Here is a 16735-nt window from a genome sequence, read left to right as displayed (position 1 = left end):
AAACCCAAACAAATTTAACATTCGGTGAAGTCACGCTACCCGGACTCGATCGACCAATCACGTGCGAGATATCAAGCGCATCGCCCCGTCCCTTTCTACCGAAGGCATACCGTTATATGGCATTTAACGCTCAACACGGACTATGCCACCCTGGTATTAGAGCTACTCGGAAGCTAATAACATCGAAGTTTTTCTGGCCAGCAATGAATAAAGACGCTACGTTATGGACCAAGTCTTGTATCAGCTGTCAACGAGGTAAAGTTCACCGGCACGTGAAGTAATCTAAGTTCCCTTATGAAGTGCTGAAGCGCTACGACAAGTACTACCAAATGCATTTACCACTTCGGACTACAGTAGTATCAATTGACAGACTCAAGCCTGCATACATATTAAACGAAGAGGTTGAAGGTATGGCAAGCACAGCAGTAGCATCTACACCTACACCTACGAGTGCTACGTCGTCAGTTCCTGCTACAGACTACAACACGGACAAGGCACGTCCCTACACTACAAGAAGTGGACGCGTCGTCAAGAAAAATGTTCGCTTCGCTTGAGGGGGGACACTATGGGAGACATGCATAGAGTTTATATATATCATATTATTGTGTACAGGCCGGCGCATTCTTTTTCATAATCAGAGCGCATTCTATTTCAATTTCAACATTAGAATTCTGATTGGTTTTGTTTTTGGTCGATTTTTGTATAAATACGGATCATCATCATCATCACCATCACTGTCAGCCTACATTCGTCCACTGCTGGACATAGGCCTCAGTCATGGCACGCCACTGAGCCCGGTCGTTTGCTCGTTGTCGCCAGTTTTGACCAGCAACCCTGCGGATGTCGTCACACCACCGTGTAGCAGGGCGTCCTACGCTACGTTTACCGAGCCGCGGTCTCCACTCTAAGACATATGTGCCCCAGCGGTTGTCCGTTCTGCGGCACATATGACCGGCCCACTGCCACTTCAGCTTGCTTATCCGTTGAGCTATGTCGGTAACTTTCGTTCTCTGGCGAATAACTTCGTTCCGGACCTGGTCCCTCAGAGAAATACCGAGCATAGCTCTCTCCATAGCTCGCTGAGTGACTTTAAGTTGGTGGACCAGTCGTACTGTGAGTGTCCACGTCTCGGCTCCGTAGGTCATAACTGGTAGGACGCACTGATTAAAGACCTTGGTCTTAAGGCATTGTGGTAGTGACGACACAAAGACTCGACGGAGTTTACCAAATGCCGCCCAACCCAGCTGTATCCGCCTGTTGATCTCGCCTTCGAAATTGTTCTTACCTAGTTGGAGCATTTGCCCTAGGTATACATACTCCTGAACAATTTCTAGGCGGACTCCGTTTATTACTATCGGCTCCGGTAAAATACGGTCGTTGATCATGATCTTTGTTTTGTCTGTGTTCATGCGGAGACCGATTCGTAAGGAGGACACAGCTAGGTCGTTCAACATCTGTTTAAGTTCCTGCAGCGATTCAGCCATAATGACAATGTCGTCAGCAAATCGTAAGTGTGAGATGTACTGGCCGTTGATATTGATGCCTCGTCCTTTCCAATTCAGCGCCCGAAACATATCCTCTAACGCGTTGGTGAACAATTTCGGTGAGATAACGTCACCTTGTCTCACCCCTCGCCGTAGTTGGATACGCTTGGTACGCTGGTTTTGGATGTGGACGCACATGGTTGCGGCATCGTACAGAGATCTCAACACTTCGATATATCTCCAGTCAACCTGGCAGCGCTGCAAGGAATCCAGAACAGACCAAGTCTCGATGCAGTCGAAGGCTTTCTCGTAGTCCACAAAAGCAATGCACAGGGGCTGATTGTACTCTTCTGTTTTCTGCACAATCTGCCGCACAGTGTGGATGTGGTCTACGGTACTGTAACCGCTGCGAAACCCAGCCTGCTCCGGAGGTTGAAACTCATCGAGTCTTCGTGCAAGACGGTTAGTGATGACCCTTGAGAACAGCTTGTAGGTGTGGCTCAAAAGCGATATGGGCCTATAGTTCTTTAATAGGGTTTTATCCCCTTTTTTAAAGAACAACACCACGACGCTTTCGCTCCACGCCCTCGGAGTTCTCCCAGTAAAGAGAACAGAGTTGAATAGGTCCCGCAGTTCTTTTAGGACAGGAGCTCCACCTGCCTTTATAAGCTCCGTGGTTATTCCGTCCTCTCCCGGGGCTTTTCCGTTTTTAAGTTGTCTTAGGGCCATCTCTAATTCGTCTAGGCTGATTTCGGGAAGCTCATCGGTATAGTGGCGAGTTAAGGTGGATCTGGGATCTTTGTTTGATGGTGCCGGCTTGGGTGTTTGTGAGGTGTACAGGCGGCCATAGAAGTGTTCAACCTCCGCGAGAATCTCCGGTCTTGATGTCACGACGCTCCCAGTGGATGTGGTCAGCTTTGTCAGATAGGATCTATCAAGATTTTGCGCGAACACTTTCGATCCACGATTTTGCTCGATTGCTTTTTCGACCGCAAGAGTGTTGTAGGATCTAAGGTCGCGCCGAACCAACTTAGATATTTTCTTATTAAGTATCCTTTGAGATGACAAAGCTGAGTGTGGGTTATCGCGTCGCTCGTTCATCAAGGTCAGAGTCTCCCGCGAAAGCTTTGACTTCCTGCCGGTGGGTTTTATTTTGAACAAGCTTGTGCCCTCATCCCTTAGAATTTCAATGACTTGTTGAAGTTTTTGATCAACATTATTAGTGGGTTCTAAGGAAGCGAATCTATTACTTAGCTAAATATAAATACGGATATTGTGTGCAAAATAAAATCATTACGATCAGTATTGTCTTTGAGTTCACAACCCCTGTATGGGCTGCTGAGTTGATATGATATGATATCCCATACACTCCTTTATTTGATAAGTTGATAGATTGATAGTTTGATAGGATGATGTAAAACCAGATATAGCTTTTGATCACTACTTTATTGTTGATTGATACTCTAAACTAATGATGATATAAATGATTAATGATATTTGATAGTTGATGATATTAATTGATAGTTGATAATGATATTGATAGATGATATAGCGCATACACCCCGAGCGCTTTACACGAGCCGCGAGCGCAGACTGACTGGGTGAAGATGTTCTTGTCACCGTAATGAAATAGGATCGTGTAAAGCGCTGAGTCAGGATGTACGGCTAGCCCGTACATGCTCCCAGGCCAAAAAGATGATATTGATGATAATATGATAATGATCTAAAACTAAACAAGGTGATAAACAATAAGAACTTATATCTAATGATGGTGATATAACAATATATTATGATCTTAAATGCTAAACACAGGGGAATACTATACATTGAAAATTGATAGAGTGTTAACTGGGGAAGTGGACCGATCACACTTTTTGCTCTTTGCACTTTCACTATCACTTTTCACTAACACTTGATGCTGCAATGGCGAGCCCTTAGCTCGCGCCACCGGCCCCAGCGGCCGCTGAAGGGGCGAGCCTCTGGCTCGCACCGACGACACCGGCGACTGCTGAAGTGGCGAGCCTCTAGCTCGCGCGGGAGACCCCTGCTGCTGTTGTTGAGACGGTGAGCCCTGTGCTCGCCGCCTTGCCCGCCAGAATAAGATGCCACCGATCACCAGCATAGTGACCATGGCGAGATAAATCATCGCATAGTGATGAATATCGTGATATGATATACCATCGATGACTGGATCAATATTTTTGATGTTGTTAATTTGCTCTTCAATCTTGATAATATTTGATGTGATATTATTTGTACTCTCATCGGCTGGCAGGTCCGTTAATGATAAATTTATTAAATTATTGATAGGTGATATTAATGAAGTGTTCATATCAGGTGTTATTTGTAATATATTGTTCTTATTTCTATAAGTTTGAATATAAAATTCAGATGATTTTATCAAACAATTTTGATCAATCGATATGATTCCGGTGTTATTTAATTGGATGGCCATAAGTTTTCGTTCACATAATATCTTGTACTGGCAACTGTTGCAGCAAAAATAAAAGTATTTATTGGGCTTGTTGATTGAAACTAAAATATTCTTGCATTTATTCACAACAGTTAGACAGCTGTTGGAGTTTTCTGCTTTCTTACATAAATCTTTTTCGTTATTAAAATGATAAATAGGCTTGTTAATGCGACACAACATTGTATCTATGTTTTGATTCTCACAAACATGTAATTCGATCTCTGATAGCATTATGAATGAGTCTTTCTTGATATTTAGCGCCAGGTATTCGTTAATAGGTACTACACTGATCATATTTTTCCAAATTGTTTTGGTATAGCAATGACCTTGAGTAAATCATATGTATCTCTAGTAACTAGAGGTATTGATATTTCAAATATAAGGAACTTTTTTGATAGTCTAGCTTTGATCTTTAGCAATTTGTAAATACTTGATGGATTCGTGGGGTCAGTGGGTAATGATAAATCTTTTGATAATTGGGATGATATTATGTTCAACTCTTCCTGCAGTTGCTTGGGGGTTAAAAAGTGTATGTTGTATTTCCCATTAAATATATCTGTAATAGTTTCTAATAGATAACCTTGAATGCTTTTTAGTTTAATTAAAATATTATTAACGATTAGTGCTGTCATCGTAAACTCGCTGATATAGGTGTTGTTTTGCATCTCCGACTGCAATACGCCCATTGCAATGTCGATTTCATTTAACTTTTTGGTAACGGTTTTATGATGATTTTGCATAACTGATTCAATTCTTTTGATAAGATTAAATTCCGCTTCTACAATGGAAGTTTGATTTTTCCATAAACTAGCCATGTGTCGCTGATTTACTTTAATTAATTCGATATCTTTCTCGTACTGTTCGGCAAAGTTACTATCGAGTATCCCAAACAACTGATTAGCGACGTAACCTACACCGTTGATAAGGCCGCGCCGTCTGCGCGCGTGCCCGTCCAGACGCTGATCTAGCAACAATCTATTGTAATGTTGTAGCTCGGAGTACTCGTGATTTAATTGATACATGACACCTTCGCAATGTGAATGTTGTTTTATCTTAACACAGATGGTTTCTAAGTATTCTAAATACTTGCGAGACGCCATGTCGCCATGCCAATACGGGTTCATGTCGTAGTAAACAATGAGTCTCCAGTCATCTGCTATTAAATGCATTTTTGCAATGTCGTCGAAAACTAAACTAGTATTATTTTGTAGCGGAGTGATAGTATATGAGGCGGTTGTGTTTGTAAATAATGTCATAAAAAATAGAAGAATTGTTGTTGCGACGGTTGCAAAATTGTATTTTTGATTTGTCCTTCTCGTGGTTGTATGATTGTTTGATACTGTTTCTTCTTGATGGACGGGTAAAATTGATAATTTTATGATAGGTCTTTTGATATATCCATTTTTAGTTTTTAATGTGACCACACGCACGTAGCCATCACTACCAGGATGCAACTCCACCACTCGCCCTAGAGGCCATTTTCCTGCGGGAAGATTGCTGTCATGAATGATTACAATGTCATTTAATTTGATATTATCTTTTGATTGTCTCCACTTGCTTCTCGTTGATAAATTTGTTAAATATTCATGTTGCCACCTCTTCCATATGTCTTGAAATATTTTTTGTGCTAAATGTAATCTTGTTCGTAGATCTCTTTCTGTTTCAAATATTGATAGTACTGGACCGCTAGCTAGGAAATGTGATGGTGTCAAATAATCGAGCTCCTCTGAGTCTTCTGTTAAAGCACAAAGTGGCCTTGAATTTAAGCAAGCCTCCAGCTGAGCTAGTATTGTACTATATTCCTCGTATGTTAATCGTTGCTCGCCAACCACCCTCTTAAGGTGAAATTTGAGACTTTTGACGGCTGCTTCACTAAGACCGCTCGCTGAAGGCCAAGATGGGGCATTAAAATGCCATGTTATACCCATATCCGCCACCTCTGATTGAAATTGTGTGTTAAATATTTTGAGTATTTCATCGTATTCTTGTTGTAATATTTTATTTGCTCCTATAAAATTAGTGCCGTTATCACTGTAGATGTGACCAGGCTTACCCCTGCGAGCTGACATTCTACGCAGGGCTGATATAAATCTTGCACTTGATAAATCTGATACCAGTTCCAGGTGTACAGCCTTGGTGGCCATACAAGTAAATACTGCAATGTAACCTTTTGTTGTCTTGATACCTCTTCCAGCGTTTGATTTGATAAATACATGACCTGTATAGTCGACTCCCACATTGTAGAAGGGTCTTGATGGGTTTACTCTAGCCGCTGGTAAATCTCCCATAATTTGATGATGCTTGCTGGGATTATGCCTCCTACATTTGATACACTGCCGTACTATCTTTTTAACAGCCCTATAGCCACCCATAATCCAATACTTCTGCCTTAAATATGATGATGTTAGCCTAGCACCTCCATGATAAGTAGATTGGTGTGCTTCATTAATTAATAATTCCGAGAGACGACTGTTATTCGGTATGATGATAGGATTTTTCATGTCAGGGTCAAGGTAAGCATGTCGCAGTCTTCCTCCTACTCTGATGATTTGTTGTTGATCGATATAAGGATTTAACTCACACAATTTACTTTTCTTATGTATATTATTACCACTTCTTAAATCTGATATTTCCTTTTCAAATGATAACTGTTGAATATTTCTGATAATAAGCAATGTTGCATGTTTCAATTCCTCCACTGATAAGTAACTTTGATATTTCTTCTTGTTGTTGGTGAATCTACACATCCATGCAACGATTCGCACAGCCTTACGGAATGTGCTGTGTTTTGATAATATATCTATTATGATAGAATTATTTTGATGATTTGTTACCGTGGCGGTAACTTGTTTTGATACTTTCAACTCTTGATCTGTTGAATATGTGACCTTTTTTGTTTGATCACTAAATTTTGATAGCCACTTGGGGCCTTGCCACCACAAAGAATGATCCTTCAATTGTGATGCTGATAAACCTCGACTTGCACAGTCGGCAGGATTTTCTTCTGATTTGACATACCGCCAACAATCTGGAGGCATGACCTTTGTTATTTGCTGCACTCTGTTTGCCACGAACGTTTTCCATCTTGCTGCATTCCCTTGTAACCAACCTAAAACTACTGTACTGTCAGCCCATCCATACATTTTGATATCATTACATTTAAGGCATTCCTTAACCTTATTCATTAATTTTGATAAAAGTAATGCTCCACTCAGTTCTATCTAGGCAATGTAACGACCTTGCTAGTCGGCACAAGTCTCGTTTTTCCAACCAATAATGTTATATTATGTGAATCTTCACCTTTATTTACACGGCAATATATAACACATGCATAAGCTTTCATAGACGAGTCACAGAACCCATGTAACTCAATACTATCGCAATTACGGGTGTGAATCCAGCGTGGTAATTTTATATCTTTGATCATGCTAATATCATTTCTAACTTTGATCCATTCCTTATATATTTCTTCTGGTATTTGATCATCCCATCCTATATGCGCCGCCCATACTTGTTGAAAAATAATTTTTAATTTTGTTGATAACGGTGATAGCCATCCGATAGGGTCGAATAACTTTGATATATCTGATAAAAGCACTCTTTTTGTTATTTTTGATGATTTCAAGGGTTCTAGTTGCGAATGAAATGTAAAAATATCTTCTTCGGGATTCCACCCTAATCCTAAAGTTTTTGTTGTTTCTGATTGTTTAAAATTAAAATCACTAGAATTGTTATTGGATTCTTTTATATTTTGTGATAATTCCGTAGTATTTGATTTCCACTTACGTAAGTTAAAGCCACTTGGTTGCAATAACTTAATTAAATCGCTTTGTAATATCTTAGCTTCCTCTATGGAATGACAACCGTGTATGACGTCATCCATATAAAATGAGTTCTCTAAGACTTCGATTGCGGAGCTATGTAAATAATTATTTCTCTCATCACTAGCCAGCTGTTTTAAGGTCATCATAGCTAGGAATGGAGCTGCTTTCGTACCATAAGTAACCGTCGTGAGTTGATATTCACGAATAGGGTCCGAATTAGAGTCCCGCCATACTATTTTTAATAAGTTCTGATCGTCTGGGTGTAGCCAAATTTGGCGAAACATTTTTTCTATGTCCGCAGTAAAAGCAAATTGATATTGTCTCCATTTAATGATTAAAGACTGTAAATCTTGCTGAAGATTCGGGCCTGTTTTCATAAGGTCATTCAAACTATATCCTGATGAAGTTTTACATGATGCATTGAATACAACTCGAAATTTCGAATTTACGTCGCTATCTGTGCGCACGCAATGATGAGTATTGAAACACTCCGGCTTAGACGTATTAGAAGCCGGTATCATATGACCCATTGAATGATAATCTTGCATAAATAATTTATATTGTGTATGTATGTTATTGTTTTTGATAAATCTCTTTTCTAACGATTTAAATTGTGCTACAGCCTTGAATTTTGATTCACCTAATTTTTCCGAAAAATTGTTGTGCATTGGAAGACGAACCTCGTAACGGCCGTCTTCTCGCCTTGTTGTTGTATTTTTGTAGTAGTTGATACATTGCTGATCTTCGGTTGATAATTGCGACTCCTCAATGATATCCTCGATTTCCCAAAATTTTTGAATTTCTTCCAAATTATTGATGACGACGTTACATTGTAAAGTTTTCACGCTACCTATCAAAATCCAACCTAGCTGTGTGTTTTGTGCTATAGGCATATTATTGTTACCTTTACAAATCCCTTCCATAACAATTAATGAATAAATGTCTGCCCCCAATAGCAAGTCCACGGGGCGACTTACATTGAAGTCAGGATCGGCTAATTTGATATTATTGATATACGGCCAACTTGGCTTCGAAAAAGTGCTATTAGGCAGGTTATTAACTAGGTTTTTCATGATGTATGCTTCCGTTTCAAATTGAAAATTATTATTGATTGATGCACATGTGATTGATATGACTCCTTTGCAATTGCTCTCCTTGATACCTATACCTGATATTACACCACGACATTGTTGTCGAGGTTGTCCTAAAATTTGAGCGGCATGTTCTGTGATAAGTGAGGTTTGAGAACCTTGATCAATTAAAGCACGCATTTTGACAAATGATCCATCTTTTGCTTTCACTTTTAATATGGCTGTCGCTAAGAGAATCTCTGATATGTCACGTTGCAACGAAACGTGTGAATTACTTTGCACCTGCGGCGACTCATGTTTCAGAAACTGTTTGCTTGCTGTTTTCGAAGAACTGGGATTTAATATCTCATACGCCTCGTGTAAAATGGTGTTATGCTTCTCATGGCATTTCACACATCTTTTTTCAGAAAAACATGGCTTACCATGATGTGAATAAAGACAATTTTTGCACACACCTAATCTTGTAACTGTGCAGCGTCTTGTAGGTGGTGTCATATTCAAAAACTTATTGCAGTAAAATAGACAATGCTCGTTGGTTTTACAGAGTTCGCATTTATAATGTTTCTGCGAACTAATATCTGCCTGTTTGCTATTTTGGTGGGAAATAAACGAACTTGTGGGAAAAGATTGCTTGTTGTAATTTTTGTTTAACTTATAAATTGGTTGATATGAATTCTTGATCTCAGGTTTCTTTTTTAATGATTCTAATGATGTAAATTTATTCTCCAAAAATGTTAAAAACTCATTTAATGTTGCTAATTCTCGAGGCTGTTTTAAGGCATTGATATATGCGTTATGCGTCTCGGAGTCCAATTTCTGGGCGATTAAATGTACGATTAATGGATCCCACGATCCTACGTCGACACCTAAGTTTTTGATAGCATTGATAGTTTCTATGGTCGTATCATGTATCCGTTTGATATGATTTAATGATGTTTGCTGAGCGACAGGTATATTTAATAAAATATCAATATGCGAACGGAAAATTAATGACTTGTTATTATAGCGATTATTGAGTATATCCCAGCATATTAAATAATTATCCGAGGTTATTGGTAGATGCTGAATGAGCCTTTCAGCTTCTCCTCTAACTTTTGTTTTTAAGAACTGCATTTTTTGCGCCGATGATAATGATGGATTTTCATGAATTGTTTCTTTAAATACATCTTTAAAAGAGCACCACTGATGATAGTTACCACTAAATACTGGTATTTCTATATGTGGTGTGGACTGTTCTCTGTGTGATATAGACCATAATTTTTTGTTAAGCGATTTGATGATATTGTTATATTTCTGTTCGTATGATATAAAGGTATTCTCGTATTCCGAGTTTCTACCCCCAAGCTCACTGTCCAACTCCCAATGAAGAGAGTCTATTAGAGACCAGCGCGACTGTATCGATTTTAACAAATGATCAAATTCCCACTTTTCGTTAATATCATCTAAAATGATATTGGATATGGTATGATCAAAGGCTTTAAAGTAACTTATTTGTCTCCGAATCATTTCGTCCATTTTGCTACTAATTTTTTGATCAGTTAGTACCTTAGAAGATGATTGAGAGGCGAAATCTTCGGCGTTAGACATGATAAATATATATATAAAGACTCACTGCTTGATACTGATACTTCCTTGATTCAATCCTCACTTGTGAACACTAGCACAACACTGATCACACACACAATATGTCCACACGCGAGGTCCAAAGCTACGAAGGACCAAAAAGAGAGATGTATGGGCTGCTGAGTTGATATGATATGATATCCCATACACTCCTTTATTTGATAAGTTGATAGATTGATAGTTTGATAGGATGATGTAAAACCAGATATAGCTTTTGATCACTACTTTATTGTTGATTGATACTCTAAACTAATGATGATATAAATGATTAATGATATTTGATAGTTGATGATATTAATTGATAGTTGATAATGATATTGATAGATGATATAGCGCATACACCCCGAGCGCTTTACACGAGCCGCGAGCGCAGACTGACTGGGTGAAGATGTTCTTGTCACCGTAATGAAATAGGATCGTGTAAAGCGCTGAGTCAGGATGTACGGCTAGCCCGTACAACCCCTCTACAGTATAGTATGTTTTCGTGACTATCAAATATTATTATAAAATACATTTATTAAATTATAAAAAAACATTATTTATCGCTTACATAAAGCCACTTCATTTTAAAAAAACCTTCACGTAAATATATCCAAGTTTTCAGTCTACGAGTATACGTGCAGGTAACTTCATGACAACTTAGCTTTGAGCATCTTAAACTTTAATTTTCAGTCGGGAGTTTGGACCTTTTTGGAGGTCTCGTTTTTGCGTAACCGTAAAAAATATAAATATACCGATACATATTTATATAATTTCGTTCCTATGTGTAAGAGACCGACGAAATGTTCTTTAATATTTGACCCAGAAGTAAATGTCTACGTATTAAGATTGAATAAATCTACATGATTTAGGGCCGATTTTTCAATGCTTGGATAAAACTTATCCGTCCAATAAAGTATTACACGATAACATTAAAATGTCACGTAAACTGTCAAATACGGGCAATTAGAATACGTTTTTAAAATGGTAGTTTTATACATTATTCGACGAATAAGTTTTAACCAACGATTGAAAAATCAGCCCTTATTGAAGTAATATTACAAGTTCTAAACATGATGATCATTTATTTTACTAAGCTATTCAAGTTCAGATATAGGTACTTATGTTTAAGCAGATAGTAGTATAGTACGCTTCGAGTTTCCTTCACGTTAGAAAACTTACAATAACAATTGAAGACACGATTAAAATTGAAAAACTAATATTGAACGATAGCAAAGTCACTTCCCAGATACAAAGGGTTGTGAAGCGGTGATTCAAAGCTAAAATACAATTGCATTGTGGAGTGTAATGTGTTGACACTTGACACTTGACATCAGCCTTGAGAACCTAACTGGACCTGTGGGTCCGGTTGTTGACCTCACCAGCTGCTCTTTACAATACACAATAACCGAAGTGAGCGAATAAAGTCATTTTGCTTGCTTTACAGCACCATGGTGAGTCTGGAAGTGAGTGTTATTGATTGCAAACAGAAGATTGATTTGATACAGACCTACATCAATAAATATGATGTACCTGTATCTAATAAATTGAACTGTATAGAGCACTTACAAGATGAAGTAATCTTACACAACTTTTAAATCATAGGTACTTTGATCATTATGTTGTTTTTAAAGAAATGGGGCATAATCCCGACTCCAATAAATAATAAGTCGGGTACAAGGGGATTTGTTCTATAATTGTTCTACGACGTGTTATTTACCAACCATTATTCAATGAGCATTTACAAAAAAATATTTACTTGATATATTCTTGTTCCAAAATATATTGTACCTATAGAAAGTCTTGGTAAAAAAGGAATTCATTTATTAAGTTATCTAGACAGAAGTATCGTAGCGTACAGCTAACACAGCGAAGTATAAGTTAATTTGATTAATGTTAGCGACAGAGAGAATAACTCGCGGGCGGCGTCTTGGCAGCGGCATGGCGGCCCCGCTGCCTGCGGTCGCGTGAACTGTGGGCCCAAACTAGCATCGTCATTACCGGCTTTTTGTTCTGCATTTGTAAATACCTTCCGGAGCCACCGAGTGACGTGGCAAATTACTTTTAGCGTGTAAATTGTGCACGTTCACAGCAGTAACGAGCCCGGCCGCCGCAAACGAACCGACCCACTAAAACTTTTTAGAGTCCACTCGCTCCCGAATTCCGCAGCATCACTGTTACGCTCAAGTATTCGAATGTTTTAAAGCGCCGGCTAAATGTTTGTAGCGTAATGTACTTGATCCTATTCCTACACGTTGCGAATTGCGCATACAATAAGGAACGTTGTATTTCCTAGGAATAAGCATATTTTTCACTGTCCGCTCATCCGCGCTTGATTTATGTGTTATGGCGAAATAAACTCCACTACGATACAATAAGATATGAAATAACGTTCGTTTCTAAGGAGGAAACGGTAATTATAGGCTCTGCGTTAAATCCACTGGGAACATGAGCGGTAATGGTGCTCGCTCATCATGGTTACCTCTGTAATTACAATAAACGGTTCGTAATGAAATTGTTATAAGCATACCCTTCTAACTGCATAATGGTCCGAGCTGGGAACCGCCACGTGGCCCGCCAGCGCCGCATCTGTCATTCATACACAATGCTCGGGTTTGTGCAACGTTTTTCTTTGTCCATAGCACAAGAGGGTGGAAGAAATTATTGAACGATAAATTATGTAAATAATTTATAGTCGCGGCGCGTCATTGCAATATTAACGACTTAATTGCAATATTAAGAATGTTAATCACATTTTAAATGTTAATGTGCAGCAGCAAAGTGAATTTACTTAGAGAATAAACAATTGAATAAAATTTCTTAATATAATGATTAAACGAAAAGCTTCAGCTTTTCTCAAATGCATTGCCTCTACCCTATTTTCTAGCCACACTAGATCTTTACAACGTTAAATTTGTCCAACAAAATCGAGGCCAGAGGAATAACGTAACAATTTATGAATAAGGTTTCCAATAACATGAGCAGAGCAGGGTCGCGTAGCAATATGTTTTGTTTGCAAACCATTCCCCTCGTTAGAGCCTTACGCTGCCTGATCCGATCGCGCTCGCGGAACAAAACACGTTCTACACTCCCCGGTAATGGGGAAAAATCTCCAACACTGCGGTAATACAAATATATTGTAAGTACGTTTTGTTATCGGCCTGCTTGGAGGTTCATATTTTCTATAAATAGAGCCAGCAAAGTCTGTTAAAAATCTATGGATGCTAACTCAAACTGAAATCTACGTGCATAAGGATAAGTATTTTACATAAAGGAACAATCTGAATATTTAAAGAGCCAATAAGAAAATATTTTAAACCGAGAAATGAATTAAAGGTACTTCGAGTATAATTCACGTAAAATACAGAATGGTTTCATCAAATTGTCAGCTTCAATTAAATTTAGTTTCAAGTAATTGATACGTCTCGGGATTGTTAAGGCTAAATAAATAATCTTATTTAGTTGATAACGAGCCATAGCGAAATGTTACTAATAATTGGTTTACAGTTGGCTGGCTAGAACAAAGCCGCAATTATAAGCTTTGTACAACATGACGAGCAATCACTGATAGTATTTGAGATGGAAGATAAAAAATCCATTAGTGAGCTGTAATTAGAATGAGAAGATTTCTTTTGTACCTGTGGTGCACACCCAGTTATTAACAGTAACGGGTTAAATGGTTTGAAATAAGTGATTTAAAAAATTATATATTACGTGTACAAAAAATATTTCCGAAGGTAGTTGACAAACAGACATTTCTTATTTTATTGGTGTAGCAACTAAGCAATAACATTTAGGCAAAAATAGCTTTAGCTTTTTGTATCAGAAGGTATATTTTCTGGAAATAATTCTTGAATCCTTGCTATCGTAAATGTAAAGAAGTCGACACAGCAACGCGGGGCACAATAGCATCCCATATCTGCACATATCCCCAGTAATAGCTTGCGGCACGCTAGCAAATTAACCCGGCTCCGCGTGATCCCTAATTTTCAGATACATCTCGAGGAATAAATAGGGGATTAGGGTTCCGCGTAAATAAGTGCGCGTCACGGGTTCCGTGATAAGATTGCCGAAATGGCTCGCATGCTCTACCGGGTTATTCTTGACGAGCGTGCTTATCTGCTATCTACCAGAGGGTAAAGCAGAGGCTTTATGCTTTGTGCGGTGATTTGTTCCTGCTTATTGAGGATACATGCTTATTAGTTTGGGATTGGCTTTTGATGGCTATGCCAATGTTAGTGAAGCTTGCATTATATGAACGATTTTATAAATAAACTATAATATTATGATGTGTGACATGAAATGATTGAGCAAATTGCGAAAGCTAAATACAATTTTAAAACTTTCCTATATTAATTATCTTCTTGTCATCTATTAGAGGAGAAAATTTCAACCTTAGAGCCATACAATGTAGGTACAATGAAAGTGGATTGTTTTGTTAGCAACAATAGATCATTTGGTGATGTGGGGCCGGTTGGTGCGTATTTCCTGATAACTTTGCACTCACTTAACTGTACTCTAACTTCTGCTTTAAAATCTTGCAGTACGGTTAGCTTATAAATTATAGGTTATAAATCTTGTGCGTCTTTTGTGATGGGATTTACAAGAGCTTAGTTCGTTTTGTTGGTGCAATATTTGATTGTGAGGAACTATTGAATACATTATGCATTTTCAATTTGACTGCGTTATGCAAATTATCACACTGAAAGATGATATTACCCTCAACAATATGGAGAATTACAATTGTAAAACTCTATTTAAATAAAAATAAGAAGAATACGTCACGTAAGCAGAAGCTCTCAAGTTATGAGAACATTCTATTGAAGCGAAATTTCTAGACCATCTTCTTTTTTTTATAATACTACAACCGATAAAGGAGCGGTCGGTGTACTGATTAAGGTGAAAACCGGCGCCCATAGCAATTGTAACGTTAGGTAACTTTGCGATTGAAACACTTCTTACATTAAATCAAATAAATAAATTAAAAACTTTGCCTAGGAGGATGGAAAAGAAAAACGTAAGATTGCGCGGGCAGCACTGCGGCTAACAGCTAGTGCGCAATAAAACAATTACATTATAGTCCTGTACTTCATTACAGAAGTCTTCGGCTAAGTAATAGAATGATGAAGTCCCGAGTAGGTAAGAGCCCGTAATGAGCTTAGCGACGCCCCGCGGCGCCGCCTAATGAGGAATTCTATTTAATTGTACTTCACAAGTTTTTATTAATGACTCAAACTTAAACAATTCGCTCCTTTACTTGCAAGGAGATGTACCACGCGGCTCCTTTACATTTTGGCGCAAACGTATTTTTGATAAATTAAAATCACGATTTAATATAATCTTTCTCTGACTTCGTACTCATTGTAAACTATAAAACGTTTAGCAGAAATTGATGTTATTTATTTTCATTTATAGCCAATCTTCAATTTATTTTGGGTGCTTTACGGAATGAAAAAGAAATAAACATTTTGATTGTAGTACTGATACAAAAAGTCGATTTTTGAGGTGTCTGACTGGATTGCTTTACTTCTTATCGCATGATCAGCGTCTTGCGCGTAAATTAATCTTTTGAAACAATAAGAGACGATAATCCGAATAAATAATACTACCTCAAAAGAATTAAAAGAGCAGTAAGTCTTAGGACTTAGAAGGTGCCTGTAATTAGTCCCACCTCGCGGCACCTGCGTCTTATGGAACTTACGGATTACGTTCATTTGTGAATAACTTAAAGAATGTATTAAATAATGTGCTAGTTCTTTAGTTGTGAGTATTTATTATAATTGGTTCCATTAATGCTGATCACAGAGTTGTAATAATAATTATTGTTATTATTTAAATACTTTATTGGAGGTACTGCCAACAAAAAAAAAATACAAAAAGAAAACTTATGCTAAAAGAAGACACAGCACAGATGGCGGCCTTATCACTTATAAGTGATTTCTTCTAATACTATATAATGTAGAGAGTAATTTCAAACAGTAATTGTAAATACAAAATACATTTCAAGTAAATGTTTATTTATAAATAATCTCTTAACTCTTTATCAGCAAAATTGGAATTACAAACAAGCGGGAATTTGTGAGTTTAAGCTTTGGGATTACGGTTTTGATGTCCGGTAAATTACTTGAAACTTTTTAATGTGGGCGGGACTTTGAAAGCTTTTCAATTTTATTGTGATGACATTGTGTACCAGTTTATGAGCTACTGATGCCAATATATTAAAATTTGTTTATATTTAAGTACCTACTAAGTTGCTTCTTT

At 37.9% G+C, this 16735-nt stretch overlaps 1 protein-coding gene across 1 annotated transcript in view; it reads right to left on the bottom strand.

Moving 5' to 3' along the window:
• LOC123706161 (toll-like receptor 6) overlaps nt 1–16735 on the bottom strand; it is a 135053-nt gene that overhangs the window by 9836 nt on the left and 108482 nt on the right. The gene's annotated exons all lie outside the window — the stretch shown is intronic.

This window comes from Colias croceus, chromosome 3, assembly GCF_905220415.1.
Source record: "Colias croceus chromosome 3, ilColCroc2.1".
NCBI classification, from domain to species: Eukaryota; Metazoa; Arthropoda; class Insecta; order Lepidoptera; family Pieridae; genus Colias; species Colias croceus.
The sequence above is the reverse complement of the archived record's forward strand: the minus strand, read 5'-3'. Positions and strand labels throughout refer to the sequence as shown.